This window comes from Dipodomys spectabilis, unplaced genomic scaffold, assembly GCF_019054845.1.
Source record: "Dipodomys spectabilis isolate Male_0828 unplaced genomic scaffold, ASM1905484v1 ptg000226l, whole genome shotgun sequence".
In the NCBI taxonomy this organism is placed as follows: domain Eukaryota; kingdom Metazoa; phylum Chordata; class Mammalia; order Rodentia; family Heteromyidae; genus Dipodomys; species Dipodomys spectabilis.
Genome location: NW_024870903.1, coordinates 1,651,118 through 1,672,931, shown reverse-complemented (window position 1 = coordinate 1,672,931; position 21,814 = coordinate 1,651,118). Strand labels below are relative to the sequence as shown.

Genomic DNA, 21,814 nt, shown 5'->3' with positions numbered 1-21,814 from the left:
GAAGTAGAGGGCTGGGAATGTGTAGAGTGTAGATTGCTTTGCATATATGAAACCCTGGGTTTGATTTCTCAGGATCATATCACTAAAAAGAAGCCTGAAGTGTCTCTGTTGCTCAAGTGGGAGAGGAGTATCCTTGTACAAGAGAAAATAAGTACAGTGCTCAGGACCTGAGTTCAACCTCCTGTGCACATGCGGGCTCACGCACACATACACACACACACACACACTCACAGACTAGAAGTGGTGCTGTTAGACAAAATGCTAAAGCACCGGGCTTCTACACTGAGCTCATGGTCAGCACCCCAGCCCTGCTTTCAACCCGCAAACCTAGACAGCCAGGGCCCAACTTGGAGAGGTCAAATGTTTCAAATCCTGAAGAGCTTCAACAGCCCTAGATGACAGGAAGCTTTGTGATATCAGATATGTGCTTGGATTTCCCAAGCTTCCAGAAACCTAGGAGAGACATCATAGGCCCATCATCATCCTCAACGAAACATTTCATGAGTTTCAGTGCCCCAGTTGTCTGCCAGAAGGACTGCTGAATTATATTGAGCACTGTATCTGAACACCGGAATATAGTCTCACAATGGCAGGATAAGTGCATAGGACTTGGCCTGCCACGGGAGATGGCACAAATGGCGTCCTGTCAAACCAGAGCACTGGGGAAAGAAATAGATTGGGATAAAATTAGACCTTTATCCTGACCTTCAGAGCCCACTCACACTCATTCTCACAATTTGACACAGATGGAGTTGTTTGTTACATAGCTGTACAGAAGTGAGGCCTTTTGTCTGCCTGTCCAGACAATGAGGGAGACTTCTTCCAGCAGGCCTGGGATGCAGAGAAACCCTCAGGCTATACTGGGAACAGTGAGGGGAGCTGCAGAACATGCACTTTCATGAAATCAGTCTCTGTTATGAAATCATTTTATTGGATACAAATTTTCTAGCTTCGTGCCATTCATCGTAACTACTCTGGAGCTTCACCTATAGGAATACATACATACATACATACATATACAAAGATATGGAGGTACAGGTTATTTTTGAGGGGGCAGGTCCTGGTAACTATGAGCCTAGGCATCGTTCCTGAGATCCTTTTGCTAAAGGGTAGTGCATTAACCTTGACTCAAAACCCCACTTCTGGGTTTTTCTGTGATCTCTTAGAAATAACATTGTCATAGACTTTCCTACACTGGCTGGATTCAAACTCAGATTCTCTACATCTCAGACTCCTGAGGAGCTCAGATCACAATGAGAAGCCACTGGCACCTTCTTTCTTTTCTTCTTCATTTTTTAATCTGGAAACCTGAATTCTTAACAGGGTCATACCAGTGTTATGAATTTATAAGTTAACTACCCAATGTCCTTTATAGCTGCTTTCTCTAAGAAGGATTTTCCTTCCTCATCTTACCATCTGTTCATAGGTTTGAAACCAAAAGTGAGAAATGAGTGTCACAGAATTTCTGTGCAAATGTCCACAGGACATGCCAGCTCTGTCAATTAGCATTGAGCTACAGCAATTTACTGTCTCAAGATGGGAGGACCAAAAGCTAGAGCGATCCTTATATTGTCTGCGTTGCTTCTTTTGCCTATAAAATGATCTAAAAATTAGGAGTGTTGTGTGTCTCCAACCCTAAGTATTTAGAATATACTAGAAGCATCTTCATGCATCACTTTTCTAGTGTCTCTCGAGATTTAGACTCCAGGTTTGTGTGGAGGTGCTCCTTGGTGAATCCCTGAGGATAGCCGCTTGAAACCTTTTTGAGAGATCACCCTTCAAAGTCAGCCTGAGCAGGAAGTCTGTGAGACTCTTATGTCCAATAAACCACCAGAAAACCAGAAGTGGAGCAGTGGACCAGAATGTAGAGATGGAGCTTTGAGAGAGAAAGCCGAGCAGAAGAAACAGGCTAGACCAGGCTGGAAAGCCTAGGAGGCACTTATGTCCGATTAACGACCAGATGGCTGGAAGTGGAGCTGTGGCGGTGGTAAAGCCTCAGCCTTGGGAAAAACAGCTGAGGAACGCATCAGGCCCTGAGTTTAAGCCATGGGATAGCCTCAAAATCGTTTTCAAAAAGAGAAGGCCACGTTTATGAATCAGTGCCCTACTTACTTATGTGTGTATATTACCTCCCTGAGTTCAAACACACTGTATGCAATGATGCTTCTCTTATTTATTTATTTTTTAGATATGATCCTTGCGCCTACTGCATCATCCTCTTCATGTCAGACCCATTGCTTTCTCTTCCAGGGTTCCAGGTCTGTGTCCTTATATGATGCACACTGAAGATCTCAGCAGTCTTTATTTACATTTTATTATGAGGACAATGCAGGAACAGTAACAAATCAGGCAGGGGTACACAAGATAGGGTTTCTTAGAAGTAACCAGTCTTCAGAAAATTAAACTTGAGGAAGTAAAATGGTAGCATACTTATGTAAAAACTACCATTAAGAAAAATATGAGGGGGCTGGGAATGTGGATTAGTGAGAGAGTGCTTGCCTAGCATGCAAGAAGCCCTGGGTACGATTCCTCAGTAGCACATACACAGAAAAGGCCAGAATTGGTGTTGTGGCTCAAATAGTAGAGTGCTACAGACAGTGCCCAGGCCTTAAGTTCAACACAAGACCTGGCAAAGAGATACCTAGGTAGGTAGGTAGATAGATAGGAAGAAAGAAAGAAAGAAAGAAAGAAAGAAAGAAAGAAAGAAAGAAAGAAAGAAAGAAAGAAAGAAAGAAAGAAAGAAAGAAAGAAAGAAAGAAAGAAAGAAAGAAAGAAAGAAAGAAAGAAAGAAAGAGAAAAAGAAAGAAAGAAAGAAAGAAAGAAAGAAAGAAAGAAAGAAAGAAAGAAAGAAAGAAAGAAAGAAAGAAAGAAAGAAAGAAAGAAAGAAAGAAAGAAAGAAAGAAAGATAGTTTAATTTTTGGACGTCAGGAGGAAAGAAGGGAACACTTCCCAGTTAGGAGACCTTTTGCAGTGTGCCTTCACATAACCACAGAGCAGGAAGACTGTCTCTTTCCCACTTCTCAGGCAACCAAGGGCCCCAGAGTCAAGAGGGCAGAGCTAGGTTCTAAATAATGTGCTTGGAGACAAAATAGAAACAGTCCTGCCTCTAGTTAGTCTGGGGATTTGCATTAATTATGTGGAGAATGAAGGAAGGAGAATGGACTGGCAGAGGTAGAAGGGTCTTCAAATCTGATAGATGGAGAGTCAAAAACCCACCCCCTAAGACCAGAGAGCAGGGTTTTTCCACACTGTTCCTCCCCTCTCCCCCACTAAACTGGCTCTCTATTGGTAACCTAAAGGTAGCCTGAGTCTCCCTTCACATGAGAGAGGAAGGTTAATTAGTCATTGTTTGAAGAGGCCGAGTAAAGCCTGACCCTGGTGTAACTTTAACAAATGTTACAGGTTTTCCCCATTGCTGGTTGTGCCTGGAATAAATGAAGTGGTTTTGCAGCTGACTTCCCTGTTGGGTGTGTACATTCTGCCTCCTAATCCTGTAGGCCTGGTCTCTGCACCTAGCCTGGATTTTGAAGCTGTTTTCTGTCCTTCAATAACAGAGTTACACTGGAGTTCTTCCTGCTAACAGAGCTAGGGCTCTGAATCCAGGATAGGTCAATAATGTTTCTTCCCTTCTTCTATAGCTCGAGTACTATAAGAACATTTAATGTGCAAGTAAATTCTCATCACCAAGGGAGACACACGAAGCTCTTGAATATCTGACCTTTCAGAAGTGCAAGTCATTTTGTCATAGATTTCCTGCCATGGCTGGCTTCACCCTGTGATCCAGAGACCTCAGCCTCCTGAGCTAGGGTGATGGGCATGAGCTACTTGTGCTCTGCTAGGTTCAGAACTGTAATGACATTGACAATACAAGTCAACTGCTTATCACAAAGGGCTTGTGGAGCATATTAAGCCTTTTAACCTTGGACCTTTAAGAACCCTGTAGGACACAATATTACAATGCTACAGTCTGAGAGGATGGGCATATGTATGTGCTACACTTGAACCTTGAGCTCTGAGTCCAATTCTGGTGTACATCAGTGTTCATCTTCCATAGAATGTTCTCGTAATTAGCAAATAGGAAAAGTATTTTAATTAACCCTCACTCTTTTTCCAGTTGTGTGTCTCGAACTCTAGCCTGGGCACTGACCCTGAGCCCTTCAGCTCAAGGTGAGTACTCTAGCACTTAATCCAAAATGCCAGATGGGTTCTTTTGGTGGTTCACTGGAGATAAGAAACTAACAGGCTTTCCTTTGGACTGTGGTCTTCAGCTCTCAGCCTCCCGAGAAGCTATGGTTCCACTTATGAGCCACTGGCATCTGGCCTATGGTTTTAGACAGTCCTGGGCTTGATTTTAGGGCCTGGGTACTCTCTCTGAGCTTCTTTTTCTCAAGGTTAGCCACTTGAGCTACTCCATAGCTTCTGGCTTTTTCTGAGTATGTGGCACTGAGGATTCAAACCCTGGCATTCATGCATGCTGAGCAAGCACTTTACCACTAAGCCACATTTCTAGCCCCACCCTCACAATTTTATACCTCACTAGCCTATCCTCAAGAAAAGGCTTCTGAGTATAAATCATCTAAAGAAAACCCGATAGGAAGTTTCCAAAGATAAATAAGACAAAGCTCATCCTTTGAGAGACTCTAATCATGTGAAGACTGTGACAAATGCTTCCATTTAATTATGTATTATGTTTCAACACTTAATAAAATATTAATGAGAATGAGTCAATGTCCTAAATTATTGGGTATAATTTTATAATAGATGTGTAAAATGTAATAAATATTATGTGTATAAAAATACTAAATACAGTAATCAATAAATAAATAAATCAAAGAAAAATAAAATACAAAATCATTCTTTTTCTGTGGGGGTCCAGTTGTGTGGCTTGAACTCTGGGCCTGGGTGCTGTTCCTCAGCTCTTCAACTCAAGGCTAGCACTCTACCACTTGAGCCACAGCACCACTTCCGGATTTTTTCTTTTTGCTTATGTGGATGCTGAGGAATCGAACCCAGGGACTCAGGCATGCAAGGCAAGTGCTCTACCACTGATCCACCTGAATCATAATATGAAATTAACATACATATGTAAGTATATATATCATATATTACACATGTATAGAGATATTTTTCCATTTTAGGGCCTTCATTCAGGCCCTGGGAACTCTAGCCTGAATTTCTTTCCTCATGGACAGTGAGCTTCGCCTTCACCCATGATGCAAAATTGTTACCTGGATGGTGAGCTCAAATCCTAGCAATGGCAGAAATACTGGCCCCAGTTCCAAGACAGTGACTTAATTTTTTAATGGAAGCAGTTATGTTTATTCAGTTCCATACTGAACATTTTAAAAAGTGTAGAATTTTGTACAGCTATTCACTCAGAGATCCTTCCCTTTCCTCCAAAATGCTTCTCTGAGAACTACATTGTTTGTCTTTGTTCGTTTTTTATTGTAAAAATATTTTACAGGAGCAAGGTAATGAGTAAATTTCATATTGAGCATTGTTACCTCCTCCTTTGTTTTCCCCCTACCATACCTTCCCTCCCATCTCCACAACTACCTCCCCCTGCTTAGGTCAGTGACTTAGTTTTCATTTTTGGTTGGCACAAGGTTTGAACTCAAGTAGTAGCAAATCTTCCCTCACATTGCTACAGATTTACCAAGACCCTGAGTTCAAATCCCAGGATAGGAAAGAAAACTAGCAGAAATTCCAAACTAGGTAGCTTTATTTTTTTAATTTAGTTAAATAATTATATTTTCTTTATTCTTTTTCTTTTTTTTCTTTTGGCCAACCATGGGGCTTGAACTCAGGTCATGGAAACTCTGCCTCAGCTTAGATCTCTCTCGGCTTGGGTGCAGCCTCCAGAACCATAGCTGATCCTAAGATCCTAGGCCCAGGGGACTTTCTAGAAAAAAAAACTGGAAAGCAGAAAAAGTGGCAACCTTCAGGGGGCTGGGGTTTTATTATTTTTTTCTTTGCACAGTGACCATCCTGGGTTTGAATGACATGGCTGCAAAGTATGGCTTGTGGGCTATCAGTGAAGCCATAGGACAACCTGTGAACATAGGCCCTGGGTTCAAATCCCAGTCCTGACACCAATGGCAGGAGAACACAAGAGACTCATTCCTATGCATGGGATTATCCATTGAAAGAGTAGTTCATGCAGCCGTCTAGTCTAAAATTGGATGCAATAGTCTTAGAATGCTGATTGATCTTAATGTATAATTTATTAAGCATTAAAAGAATAATATTCCTTCAATGGTGGTATAATAAATACCTAAGAGTTGGTAGGAACGTAGTAGGTGTCATTCAATCATAGATAGATGGCTCTGGCACTCTTTAACAATATATATTTCTTTGTATATCACCATCTGCCTATCCATGTATCGCTGTTTTGGCCAAATCTCAGCGCGTGGGAACCACTTAAAAGCTTCATTGGCTAGGGGATCCCATCCTCAAACTCACCCATTCATGAATTGGGCCTGCTAGGCCCTGAGATCAGATCCTAGCACTGCCAGGCATGATGGAGAACACATACATCTAAAATCTAGATTCTATGTGATAGGATGTAAACAATGTAATAATTGGTATAAGTGTCATCAGAGTCAATAAAATAAGTAGTAAATAAATTAATAAAACAAGAAATAAAATGAATAAACGCACCAAACACAATATGGACTGAACATCTGAACGGAAGTATAAATCCTATCGTTAAGATGTATATAAGGAGTAACTTTTCCAGGACTGAGGCTTGAATTCAGTCCCCCTAGGAGGAGGGAATGGTGGGAGATCCTGAGATACTTGTTTCTGGACCTAGGAAGAGTCATGGCACGCGATCAATCTCATCCTTGAATGATTAGTTTGTGCATGATGCGAGTAGGAAATGATACGCAAGACTCATGGGGTACAGATTATTTGTAAAGAAGAGTTAATGAGGCATGACAATAATCATCACAGACATGAAATGAATGCATCAGAAAATACCCAAATATAGGTACACACAGATTGGATTCTATCACAAGTCACCATCAATCCTACTCTATACAAATATGTACTTATTTGCATTCTACCTTCTACTTATGAATGGATGACTATTGTGCTCCCCACTCTCCCCCCAGGGGGGCTCAAATTCAGGTACTGGAAACGCCTAGCTCCTTTGTCGCTCACAGGCTGTTGTGCTCATATGGACCCATTCACCAATTGGGCCTGCTAGGCCCCGAGTTCAGATCCCAGCCCTGCCAAAAGATTCATCTTGATGTAAGACGCCAATGGTTGCATATGTTTTCCTTTCCTGTGCAAGTCTTGGGTCTCAGCTAGGATGGAGAATGCATGGGCCACCCTGTGGTCATGGGAATAAGTTGTTATCCATGTCAGCGCAGTTATACCTGTCATTATATACATGAGAAAATATACAATAATCCATGAATAGCATACAAAATAAACACAATAAATACACTCAATGCACGATGTAGTCCCCACACGGATGTGAATATACATCCCATGTTTAAATGATGCATTGAGCACTATTTTGGCCTCCCTGTGGCTCGATCTCAGTTCCTGGGAAAAGCCCATCTCCTTAGTGGCTCAAAGTCTGGTGTGATCACGTGGACCGATTGGGCAGTTGGGCCTCTTAGGCCCTGAGTTCGAAGCCCAGCAATGCCAAAAATTCACCCTGATGTGAGAAGCCAGTCATTGCACCTGTTTTCCTGTGCTGTGCAAATTCTGAGTATCAGCCAGCATGGAGAATATATAGGCAACTGATGTCAGCTTATATTTCCATAATTCATTCATCTGCAATAACAATTTGCAAGACTGGAGATGTGAAGCACTTAGACATGATTTTATTCTTGTTCATTTGGAAGATTAATCTTTAGTCAAAAGGAATGTTTAAAAATGGCCTAGAATTTATTCCTACCAGTTTTTATAAATGGCTTTGTACAATGGTATGTGATTATTTTATTTTACATAGGATAATTTTTTCTACTATCTATAAGTATTGGAAAAAGAAGAAAACTAAAATTTACTACTTAGAGGAATATGATAGAAATAGAAGACAGATTTTATGTTTGTCAAATCTCTCATCAGTACCCATATTCAAGACTTAAAGTCATATTTCTTACTATGTTACACAGATAGGGAAAATATATGATAAGGCAACTATTAGTGACTTTAAAATGTACCTTCTTATGTGATGAAATTTACTTTATTAGCTAATATTTGGGTTTGAATTATGGGAGGCTGATCTATTTAACACATTTCTGGAAGGTACCTACTGAACAACGCAAATGGTGGGAGATACTATTTCTACACTTTAATGAATGGTTGAACTTATTTTGCATTAGTGCTAGGTAAATAAATGAACTCTATTGTAACTTGATTCCTACACTTGAAAAACTTTTAATGTCAATATCATCTACTTGTCAAGTGTTATTTTGGTGAATATGATTTTTAAAAGTTTATTTGAAAAGGAATATACTTTCAGGAGATTAAATGTAGGTTAATTTGGTTTGAGAATGACATTTTTATACTACAGAACCAAGTTTTACTGAAGTACCAGTGTTTTGAAGCACTAAGGGTCTTCTCAATTAATGTTTTTCTAAATTATATTTGACCTCTAAATCAAGTTTTCCTAGTCTTGGTTGACCAATTATGATCTATCATTCCAGAAACTATTTTTTTGGCTGCACTGAAATCTTTTATTCATCATTAGGAGAGGGGTATTAAAAATAACCTTGTTCATTTGTGATTTTGTTCACTCATATGGGCTGGTCATCTGTAAATTGAAAGTTTGAATTACAGTACTTTCTCTCAGATTTTGTGATCTCATCTATCATTTTAAGTTGCCTTGCATTTCACAATTGATTACTGCTAATTCTTGTAAGTAATTGGGGCACTGAAATATTATAGGAAATGAGAAATTGAGATGAGTCTTTAATTATTTTCTGTTCGCATGTTGCATGGGCCTATGTGAGAAGTCATGCCCTTGTTATCTGATGATGCAGATAACTGGGACCTGTCATCCTAGGACCCGTGGGTCCTGCAGAAGAATAATAGCTTTTAGACATCATATCAGCAAAATTTGGGTATAATCAATAAGAATGCTTCAGAAATATGGAGAAAAACACTTTGGGACCAGCAAGTTAAAACAATAAACAGAGCATCAGAATAAAATCCCTTATAGATTAGCAGAAAACAATACTGTTATTTTACCAAGTGTATTCAGAAGACCACGAACACTTAGAAGGTATCACAAGCTTATACTGAAGATATTGCATTGATACTTTTTATATTCTAATATATATTCTAAACCTAATTATTTATATCCAATCTATTTATGGGAATAAATGTCAATATATTTGTCAAATTATCAATTCTAGTAAGATTCACTGTATGAAGTTTAAAATCAGCACATATAAATATAAAATATATAAGTACATATAATATAAAAATTGTTTTGCATTGTTGTGTTGTGTTTAGGGAATCAAAGGCAACTCTGTTTTAAAGTATTATTCCATTATCTGTACCTCAGTTTTTGGTAGAGTTAGACTTAAAGCTTTACCATTTGTAGATATGCAGCCTGGAGGCAAGAGGAAACACTTTGATTAAAACATTACAAATTTAAGACCTAATATCGAGGAGAGAGATATGGACTTCTCCAGGAGCTATTGCAATATTTGGTGATAGAATGTCAGTAGTGTAAGTTCCTGCTTGGTTGGATGATAGACAGGTCAGGACAGTAGGTAATCATGCATATGAACAATTTTTTCACTTTCTTGGCTTCAGCTACTTTTGAAATGATAAGTATAATAAACAATTATGTTTTGATAAAATACCTTCCATTCTGAACAATTCTGTCTGAACTGTTCATCTCTCTATGATACCTTGTAACTAAGATTATTTTTGTTCCAGTAAGACAATCCATGTTGTCAGGGTAAGATATTCTGGTTGGTCTGTTCCTACATGGAAGAAAGGTAAAGGTTCAGGGTCAACGTCTAGTGCATTGCGGTCCCTGGGTAAGGGTCACAAAATCACCAGGACACAGGGGATGCAGTGTGCAAACAGCAATTGCCACTGCATGCTGTGCTTTATTGTTAGGGGTATTTAAAGACTAGCAAGCATAATCTTTGCCAAGATTTGGTCAGAAAACATTCACATAAAAAATTTCCACAGATACATTTTTACTTAACCTATGAGAGAATGTCTAGGTATATTATTATCTAAACTATTTTAGAGCAAGCTCAAACCACTTCTCCAATCTCAGCAAAATGCTTGACCAGCTGTTCATCTATGCTTAAGCAAGCAGAAGAGCCACTTCCTCAGCTCGCAGGAGTCTGTGACATGTTTTGAGATAGGGAGAGGGAACATTTTCCCTCTGTAGCCTGGCGTTCCAAAAGTTTTCTTAATCCCAAACACAGTCCTCAGATAATCCCGAGGCTGGAGCCTGCATCATTCTGCCCCCTCAACATAGACCCTGAGTCTTCACAGTTCAGGTAGACATTTGTCCCAGGAAGACCTCATTTGGGAAATTTTAACCTGCAGAAAGTTAGAAGTAGCTCTTAAGTAAGGCTTACTTTGAATCCATTAGCTCCACAAAGCTAACTCAGTTGATAAATAAGTACTTGAAAAGCTACCACCTTTGGACTTAGCTGTAAAGGCTTCAAAGTATGATCAAATTTAAAATGAAAATGACAAAATAGTCATTGACCAAAAAATTGTAAATGTGAGCAATCGACCAAACTATAAAAGTTTTTTCCACTGTACACAGAAATTTAGAGAAATAAGATCAATAGCATTTTTAGGAACAATAAGGGTTCCTTGTTACAAATAGGCAACCATGGATATATGTCTGTATAAAGATTGTATCATTATGTACTTAAATTTAGAGGATAATACATGCTTCAGCAGCAGGTCTACCCAAATTACAACAATACAGAGATTAACATGGCACTTGCACAAGGAGGATATGAAAATTTGTGAAGTATTCCATATTTTTCATTCTTCTGATGCAAGAAATGAAAAACAGTTATTAAAAAGTTGATTACAAAAATACAAGTGTAACAATACATGTAATTCATAGAATTAAAGGTTAGTTTGACATCAGTGTATTAAATTTTCTCCTTAGAAAGGCCTTTACATAGCATAACCTTTACAAAACTTGAAATTAGATAATATTGCCATTTTATCCCAAAGAAATAAAATAATATAAGAAACTACAAAAAAAAAAGGAGTCTTAAAATTCTTCTATATGGAATGCAATCTGCAAGGTCACATTTATTAATGAGTCTATACATTATATTACAATGTAGAATTCAAAGTATTATATCTAGGAGAGAATGAAATAGATTATGGACATTACACAAACATAGATATACTTTTTTCAGAAAAGCACCCAGAACATCTTTAGTTTCTATACTATTCATTTCAACAGAAAAGTTAAAAATATTTCTGATTTAAAAAATCACAAACTCTGCAGAAATCATTACAGATGTATACAAACAACTCTTGAATACATTTTAATATCAAAGTCATGCAATTCACTTGGAAGAATACCATGGAATACATAAATTTTTATAGTAAGATATTGCTGTTGTTTTGTATTGTGAAAAAAATTTGTAGGGACACAAAAGATGGACTGGCATTTTTGAAATTTAAGAAACTTAACCAAACCATTACGATTTAGGAGAATAATTTGTACAGCCTTCGACAACTTCAAAGAGGTAGTGATACATACTTATCTTTTGGCAATATCAAATGCAGTTTCTTCAAAGTTGTTCTTCAGACCTGGTTTGATATAGTGGTTCAACAGAAGGAGATACAGAGTATCTTTGCTATTTCTATTCCCAGCAGCAAGATGCAAGGAGGTCAAGAGGCCTTTAGTTTGGGGATTGGTATCTGCATCATGATGAAGTAATAAAGAAGCCATTCTGGTATTATTCCACATATAAGTACTGTGCAGGGGTGTCCAGCCATTCAGAGTTATTGCATGAATATCTGCCTTGAGCTACCAACTCATGGACAATGTCTAAGTGTCCACTCTTGGCTTCGCGATGAAGAGGGGTATACTCATCCTCATCCCTAGTATTCATCTGGGTGGCCTTTTTGGAAAGTAGTGTTCACACCACAGTAAGCCGATAAATTTCGGCATCCCAAAGAAGAAATTTGCTTGGATCCTACTCCATTTTTTTCTTGCAATTGATACCATTCCTCATTTTTTCATCTTGTTCCTTGTCTTCGTCAGAATTGCCTAACCAGAGATTTTGAGTACCAGTGGGAATGAGGTGTCCATGTATTTCCCCAATAGTTCACATTGGTTGAACTGGTCAGAAAAAACTGGTGAATGTTCTGCATATGTTTTTTCACCATGATTTATTTTCTTTTTCCATTTTTACTACTCTAAATTATTCTAACTGGAGAGTAGTGAATTATAGGGAGCAGAGGAAAGATTTTCCTCAGTATTCAAAGGTAAAGACTGAAAATATGGACCAGTGGTGTCTTCATGTGCAGCTTATTCTAGGAATGAGAAAATAGGAAACAATGCCTTCTATGTAAATGATTTGGGAAATACCATGTTATAGTGTAAGAGAACTCACTTCAACATATGGGATTTAAGAGCTTTCTAGTAGCTTTCTAATGTTGGTATCCAACATTAGAAAAAATGTATAATGCATTAGTAAAATAGAAGTCCTTTTTATGACTACCTAAATTCTTGTTTTTTTTTTTTTTAAGACACTTGTTTTCATCTAAAAATAGGCCTATCTATTGTCTTCAGGTGATTTTGATGATTGAAGATGCTTAATGAGAAGTCAAAATGTATTAGTAGTCCTTTGCTATCAATTAAATTTCACTTTTTCTTCTTGGAGAATATAATGATCAAAGCAATAGTTCAGAATCAGCAAGCAATAATTCAGAATCATGCTTCAAGTGCAAGTGAATCACCAGTAAGTGATCCTCGATTCCATTTTCCACAAGTTTTTTTACAGATACAATCTGCCTGCCTTCTCTAGCTGCTTTCCTAGCCTGGATCTATTACTTCATTTTACAGGAAAAGTGTGATTCAACTGATTTCAGTCAAATCTGTTAGTAGAATTATCAAATATTGAGATTCTTTTTTTTTAATTAGTTGTGGGGCCTGAACTCTGGGCCTGGGCACTGTGCTTGAGCTCTTCAAATCAAGGCAAGCGCTCTACCACTTGAGCCACAGCACCACTTCTGGATTTTTCTGTTCATGTGGTGCTGTTTTGGGAAATGGCAGAGCAGAAAGTGAAATGATGCAACCAAAAATATAAAAGCAAAATAAATTAGGATAATTATGGAGCAATCATATTGTCTATGAGAACCATAAAACAGAGAGAGGAAAAGAGATCCAGATGTGCAATGACCTAGCTAGCCACAAAATCCATGCTTCTACTCAATTTACAGAGCAAACAAGTTTTTTTTATTTTTAAAAAAAGATGAAATAGAATTTATGTATTTACTTGAAATTAGTAAATACATTGTTAGTCGCCTACATAAAGAGACATAGCTTTGACTAAATTACAGATAAGAATCTTAATCCTTGGGCTGGGAAGGTGGCTCAGTGTAGAGTGCTTGCCTTGCAGCTTACTACAGTGCAGACACTACTTTCCAAAAAGGCCACTCATATCAATACTAGGTATGAGGATAAGTATAATCCTCTTCATCGGGAAGCCTAGAGTGGACACTTAGACATTGTCCATGAGTTGGTATCTCAAGGCAGATATTTATCCAATAACTGTGAATGGCTGGACACACCTGCACAGTGCTTATATGTGGAACATATTGCAACAGGACACACACACACACACACACACACACAAATCATCAGATTTCTTCTTAAGTATTTTTTGTGTATGGTCTTAAGAAGAAATTTACATTACTAACTTGAATTTCTGACAGAACAATATAATCACTGTACATCTTGCTTCTATACTCTCAATATTAAATTGCTATCTAAGTATGTGCAATAGATAAGTATAGGAAAAAGTAGGAGCCACACTGGTGGCTCATGTCTTTATTCCTAGCTAATCAGAAAGACAAAATCTGATGATTGTGGTTTGAAACCAGACCAAGAAAAACAGACCATTAGATTCTGGTTTGAAAGTAACCAGCAAAAGCTAGAAATGGAGCTCTTACAAGCGGTAAAATGCTAGCCTTGAGAAAACTAAAACAAAATAAACAACAAATTCTGAGACAGAGCCAGGCCCTGAGTTCAAGCTCTAGTATTAGCACCAAACTAATGAATGAATGAATGAACTAAAAATAAATGGTCAATTGTGGAGAGACAGGGAAAATGTAACCACCGTGGTGAGTGGATTATGTATTATTTTGTAATAAGGCAAATTATCATTTTTCCTAATCACTAATATTTTTTTGGACATACTTTGTTTTTTTTTATTGTGAAAATACTGTACAGAGGAGTTACAATTACATGGGCAAGATAGTGAGTACATTTCTTATCAAGCATTGTAGCCTCCTCCGTTGTTTCCCTTTCCATCCTCCCCACCCAATCCTCCCCGCCTTCCCTTCTCCCCTCTCCTCCCCACCCCCTGCACGAAAGTTGTAAAGTTCGTTTTCGACATAACGACTTGTACATTTCACTGTTGCAATGGGTCTACCTGTATGGACATAATTTGTATCGGTAAAACATGAGTGTCTTCCACTACTTCGAATGCTATTAGAACTTAAGTCTCCTTAGAATTAACATATACATCTATGACAGTTAGGGAGGACAAATAGGCCTGTATTATATTCAGATTTTCTGAGCTTTCTTCTGGCGCATTTTGTTTTGCTTTCACATAGGATACCTAGTGAAATATCATTATAATTTGGTCCTCATATCCCTTAGGTTCTTTTCTTTTCTTTCCTATTATTTATTTATTTTTATTTTTTTGTGAACATACTGTACAGAGGGCTTACAATTACATGGGCAAGATAATGAGTATATTTCTTATCAAGCATTGCAGATTCCTCCTTTCTTTGCCCTTCACATCCCTTCCCAGCCTTCCCCCGCCCACCCACCCAATCTTCCCACCCCCTGTCCTCCCTTCCTCCCCTCCGCCCCCCCCCCCCCCCCCCCGCACCAAAGTTGTAAAGTTCGTTTTCGACATGACAACATGTACTTCTCATTGTTGCAACGGGTCCAACTGTATCCTTAAACGACTAGTTTTTCCCCCTGTCCTCTACAAATTGTACCAACATCAAATATAGTGAAAGCAGGGGTTATACTGTGGGGGAGGGAGATACAAAGCAACAAAGAAATAATCTTATAAATGCATTAGAAACAAATGCATGAAAGAAAAAAAAACATTAAAATACATATCTAAGGGTTCATTTTCCTAACATCACATTATCTGACCTTTTCTGCTTGACTCATACATATACTAGATATTGCAAATAAGGGAAACCATGGGACCTATGTTTCTTTGGGCTTGGCTTACTTCACTTAATATAATGTTTTCCAAGCCTTTCCATTTCCTAACAAATGGGGCAATGTCATTCTTTCTGATGGAGGCATAGAATTCCATTGTGTACATATACAACTTTTTCTTGATCCACTCATCTACTGAGGGGCATCTGGGTTGGTTCCATATCTTAGCTTTGGTAAATAATGCTGCAATAAACATAGTTGTGCTGGTAGCTTTAGTGTGGTCTTGTTTGTAAACATTTGGTTAAATACCCAAAAGTGGGATTGCTGGGTCATAGGGGAGCTCTATGTGAAGTCTTTTGAGGAACCTCCATACTGCTGTCCAACGTGGTTGAACAAGTTTACATTCCCACCAACAATGAAGTACGGTTCCCTTCTGTCCACATCCCCTCCAGCATCTGTTGTTGTTAGAGTTCTTGATTTTTGCCATTCTAACTGGGGTGAGCTGGTATCTCAATGTTGTTTTGATTTGCATTTCTTTTATGGCTAGGGAGATTGAGCATTTCTTCATGTGTCTATTGGCCATCATTCTTTCTTCTTCAGAGAAGTTTCTCTTTATGTCTTTAGCCAACTTATTTATTGGGCAGTTGTTTCCTTGAGGATTTGTTGTTGGGGGATTTAATTTTTTGAGTTCCAAGTATATTTTAGATATGAGAGCCTTGTACGTTGTATGGCTAGTGAAGATCTTCTCCCAATCTGTGGGCTTTCTATTGATCTTGCTAGCTAAGTCCTTTGCCATGCAGAAGCTCTGAAACTTCATGCAATCCCATTTGTCCAACCTTTCTGTGATTTGTTGTGTTTCCTGGTCTCTATAAAGAAAATTTCGGCCTGAGCAAGGAGACCTAAGGTTTCTCCTATTCCATCCTGTAATGTTTTCAGAGTGTCTGGTTTGACTCCGAGGTCTTTGATCTATTTGGAATTGATTCATGTGCCGGGTGATATATAAGGATCTAGCTTTAGTTTTCTACAAGTAGTTAACCAATTTTGCCAGCACCATTTACTGACGAGGTTGTCTTTCTTCCATTCTATTTTTTTAGCTCCCTTATCAGATATTAGATGGCTATAGGTCTGTAGGTTCATTTCTGGGTTTTCAATTCTATTCCATTGGTCGTGAGGTCTGTTCTTATGCCAGTACCAAGCTGTTTTGATTACTATGGCTTAATAGTAGAGTTTGAAATTTGGTATTGATATTCCTCCAGTAGTGTTCTTTCCATTGAGGATCGTTTTTGCTATTAGGGTCTTTATTGTTCCATATGAATTTTTAGAATGCCTCTTCTATTTCCTTGAAGAACAAGGTTGGAATTTTGACAGGTATCGCATTGAATTTGTAGATAGCCTTGGGAAGTATTGCCATTTTCACGATGTTAATCTTTCCAATCCAGGTGCATGAAATGTTTTGCCATTTTCTAAGTATTGTTTTGATTTCCTTTTTCAAGATTTTAAAGTTTTCATCATAAAGGTCCTTCACTCATTTTGTTAAGTTAATTCCTAGGTATTTTAATTTTTGTGGGGATATTACAAATGGAGTTACTTTCCTAATTTCAGCCACACTTTTCTCATTGTTGGCATACAGAAAAGCCATTGATTTGGGGGGCTTAATTTTATACCAGGCTACTTTGCCAAAGTTTTGAATCAACTTGAGTAATTTGGGAGTGGAGTCTATGGGATTCATTAAATACAAGATCATGTCATCTGCAAAGAAGGAGAGTTTTATTTCTTCTTTCCCTATGTGGATCCCCTTTATGTTTGGATCTTGTCTTATTGCTGTAGCTAGGCATTCTAATACTAGATTGAAGAGACGTGGAGAGAGTGGACATCCTTGTCTTGTTCCTGAGTTAAGAGGAAATGTCTTTAGTTTTTCACCATTAAGTATAATGCTGGCTGTAGGTTTGTCATATACAGCCTTTATTGTATTGAGGAATGTTCCATGGATTCCTAATTTTTCCAAAACCTTCATCATAAAGGGGTGTTGAATCTTGTTGAATGCTTTTTCTGCATTTATTGAGACAACCATGTGGGTCTTATCCTTGCTCCTGTTGATGTGATGAATTATATTAATTGATTTGCGTATATTGAACCAGCTTTGCATTCCTGAAATGAATCCTGTATGATATTGGTGTATGATTTTTTGGATGAATTGTTGAAGTCGATTGGCCAAAATTTTGTTTAGAAGTTTTGCCTCAATGTTCATCAAAGAAATGGGTCTATAGTTTTCTTTCTTTGATGAGTCCCTGCCTGGTTTTGGGATGAGGATTATGATGGCTGCATAGAATGTGTTCGGTAGTGAACTTTTTCTTTCAATTTCATTGAAGAGTTGGAGGAGTATTGGTGTGAGCTCTGCTTTGAAGGCCTTGTAGAATTCCGCTGTAAAACTATCTGGTCCTGAACTTTTCTTACCTGGGAGTTCTCTTATTGCTGTTTCTATTTCAATGCTTGATATGGGTCTGTGAAGATGGTTTAACTGATCTTGTTTTAGTTTTGGAATGTCAATATTTACTAGGAAAAGGTCCATTTCTGTCAAGTTCTCAAACTTATTAGCATAAAGTTTTGAGAAGTATTCCCTTATAATGTTCTGAATCTTGGTTGTTTTTGTGGTGTTGTTTCCATTCTCATCTCTGAGTTTATTTATTTGGGTGTGTTCTCTTCTTTTTCTGATACGATTTGCTAAGGGTCTGTCAATTTTGTTAATTTTTTCGAAGAACCAACTCTTTGTTTGGTTGATTCTTTCTATAGTTTTTTTTGGATTCTCATTTATTTATTTCTGATTTAATTTTAATTATTTCTTTCCATCTACTGGATTGGGGTTTATCTTGCTGCTCTTTTCAAGGAGGTTTATATATGTCATTAAATTGTTGGTTTCAGATCTCCCCAATTTGTTGATGTAGGAGTTCAGAGCTATAAACTTGCCTCTGAATACTGCCTTTGCTGTGTCCCAAAGGAGCTGGTAATTTGTGTTCTCAGTTTTGTTGAATAGCATAAACATTTGAATTTCTTTTCTAATATCTTCCATGACCCACTCGTGATTCAGCAGTGTGTTGTTCAGCTTCCATGTGCTACCGGCCTTCCTTTGGTGGCTTTTGGTGTTGAGTTCTAGTTTTATTCCCTTGTGGTCAGAGAGAATGCAAGGTATAACTTCACTGTTTCTGAATTTAGACAAATTTGCTTTGTGGCCTAAAATGTGGTCTATTTTAGACAATGTTCCTTGTGCTGCTGAGAAAAACGTGTATTCTGATGCTGCTGGGTGAAATATTCGGTAGATGTCTGTTAAATCTTGTTGATCTCTGCTGCTGTTTAGATCTGTTGTTTCTGTGTTTAGTTTTTGCCGAGTTGATCTATCTAGTGGGGAGAGTGGTGTTTTAAAATCTCCAACTGTTAATGTCTTTGGATCTATGTGGGATTTGAGGGAAAGTAGTGTTTGTTGGATAAATTTGGGTGCTACATTTTTTGGAGAATAGATATTTAGAATTGTAATATCCTCCTGCAGGAGAGAACCCTTAATTAGTATGTAGCGACCTTCTTTATCTCTTGTCACAAATTTTAATTTGAAGTCTATTTTATCTGATATTAGGATTGCAACTCCTGCCTGTTTATGGGGGCTATTTGCTTGGTAGATTTTGTTCCAGCCTTTAACATTGAAAATGTGTTTGTTTTTATGGGCAAGTTGTGACTCCTGAAGACAGCAGATAGAAGGAACTTTTTTTTTAATCCAACTAGACAGTCTATTTCGCTTAATTGGAAAGTTAAGTCCGTTAATGTTGATAAAAAGGACTGAGAGGTATTTGGGACTTCCTGCCATGTTATCCACCTTCTCCGGGGCTGCAAAAATTGGGTTCTTTCCATGATTCTTGGATTCTCAGTTTGGGTGCAGTTTCTTGGCCTTTATTGTGGTCTTGTTGGTTTTCTATGTAGGACATCTTTAAGAATCTTTTGCAGGGCTAGTTTGGTGGAGATGTATTGTTTCAATTTTTCTTTGCTATGGAAGGTTTTTATTTGGCCTTCAGTTATGAAGGAGAGTTTAGCTGGGTACAGTATTCTTGGTTGATAGTTGTTTGTTTTTAGGGCATGGGATACATCATTCCAGGCTCTTCTTGCTTTGCTTGTCTCTGCTGAGAAATCTGAGGTGATTCTAATTGGTTTTCTTTTATAAGTGATTAATCTTGTCTCCTTCACAGCTTTAAGGATCTTTTCTTGGTCTGAGTTGATCTTGTGTGGATTATAATGTGACGGTGGGATGTCCTATTCTTTTCGGGTCTATTTGGAATTCTAAAAGCTTCTTGTATCTGAATAGGCCTGTCTTTTTGCATGTTTTGGAAGTTCTCTGTTAGGATCCTGTTAAACAAATTTCCTAGACCATTAACTGCCGTTTCTAGGTGCTCCTCTACACCCATTATCCTTAGCCTTATCACTAATATTTTATTTGAATTTTATTGTACAATAAATCCTGAATTTGCCTTGCCTGTAAATGTGTGTGTACATGTACGCAAATATGTGTGTATGTGTGTGTGTGTGTGTGTGTGTGTGTGTGTGTGTGTGTGTGCGGTTGCAATGTTGCTTGCCAATGAGGACAGAGAGAGGCTGAAAAGAACTGTGTTGCAATGTTGTTATTTATCAGTGTTCCGTACTGTCATTTCAGTGGAACCACCCTTCTGTACATTTTATTCTTCAAATAATAACATCATCATAATTAAAGCATTTACAACATTAAGTTATATAAAAGAGATCACTTTCAGCTCTTTGTATATGTTAGGCAAGAAGATACACATATATTTAAGTAGTAAGTTATATCTGTAAGATGACTGTCAGTACAAAATATGTATTTGACCTCTTAAATTGGCTATACTTTTAAGATATATTCAAGGAGTGAGTTTGACTGACTTGACCCAAGAGGTATTACACTCTGGTTATTCCTGTGAAACTCAAGGTGGATAAACCCTTTCCGGATTTCTGTTGAAAATAACTTTCTTTATAAGATACTATCTATTCACACTAAGAATAAATCACGTATTTTTTAGGTTTGAATATCCGATCATATTGACTGAAAAACAGTATTGTGGATATGTTTGTTAGACATACATTGCAAAAACAAATAAACAAAAAAAGCATGTGTGTTGTATTTTACATACAAAGGTTTCTTCATTAATAATTCTTTTGTGGGAGTAACTATCACAACTTTAACAAATAAGGCTTTTTGAAGATCTTTTCCAATATAAATAACATCCAAGAGCAAGTCTTGCAATTTCTGAAAACCCTTTGAATACTTTAGTGTTATTTCATTTCATTGACTATACAGCTAAAGACATTTCTGAAATAAACATTATTAAAATCTGAAAATGTAAGTGGGTATATAGGCTTTTTATGCATCATTTTATCAAAAGACAGGTTTTATGAAACTAAAATATATAGAACAAAAGAATGGAAGTGAATTGCGTGAGCTAATTTTTAGTATAACTTTGTTTTCTATTAGCACAGTCCTTTGAATGTACATGATGAAGTTAAATTATGCCCTTTGTGACACTATGCTTCAGTTGTTTTTAGAATCTTTGTAGTTATAAGAGTGAATTTGTAGTATAAATAAATGTCTTTGGAAATGATTAGGATTAATCTTGTGTTTTGTTTCCTACTCCCAAGAAAAAGAGTTATTTTCAAGTGTTAACAATTTACAATTGAATCTTCAGTATCATAAGAAATTTTGAACAAATATAGTAGTATTGATGTCTTTTTTTGGGGGGGGGAGTCTGGTAGTGGGGCCTGAACTCTGGGCCTGGGCACTGTCCTTCAGCTCTTAAGCTCAAGGATAGCGCTCTTCCACTTGAGCCACAGCGCCACTTGTGGCTTTTTTCTTTTTTTTTTTTATGTGGTGCTGAGGAATCAAATCCAGGGCTTCACGCATGCAAGGCAAGCACTCTACCACAGAGCCACCTTCCCAGCCCTTTATGTCTTTTAAAAACAATTGTATTCCCAAGTAGGAGAGGCTTTAATTCATTAATGATAGGTCAGACTGCATTTTTGGGTACATGAAAGGTAAAATATTTATCTAGGGTCAAAGGTGATTTTTATATGTCTTACTTTAATAGCATTTTAAAGTAGTACCTTTCTCTCAAAATGTTGAGTATAAAAAGCAATCAAAATACTTCTAATGGTAAACAAATTAGTTGAGCTACAATGTAGAAATGATTGGTCCATAAGACCTGCAGTCTGTTTCCATCAGGAATTGGGGAGGTCATTCTTTCAGTAAGACAGTGTTAAACAGAGATAGGGTCCCCAGGCAGTGCAGTGTTCAGTGAAGGGATAGAATATGATTTCTGCTATTTTGACCTAGAAGTCAAGAATGTTATACTATAGCACTTCCTTTCACCAGGGAGGTATGCACTGATT

At 37.6% G+C, this 21,814-nt stretch overlaps 1 pseudogene; it reads left to right on the top strand.

Moving 5' to 3' along the window:
• The first annotated feature begins 10,890 nt into the window (after positions 1-10,890).
• On the top strand, positions 10,891-10,990 carry LOC122123214 (annotated as a pseudogene).
• Positions 10,991-21,814: the final 10,824 nt, after the last annotated feature.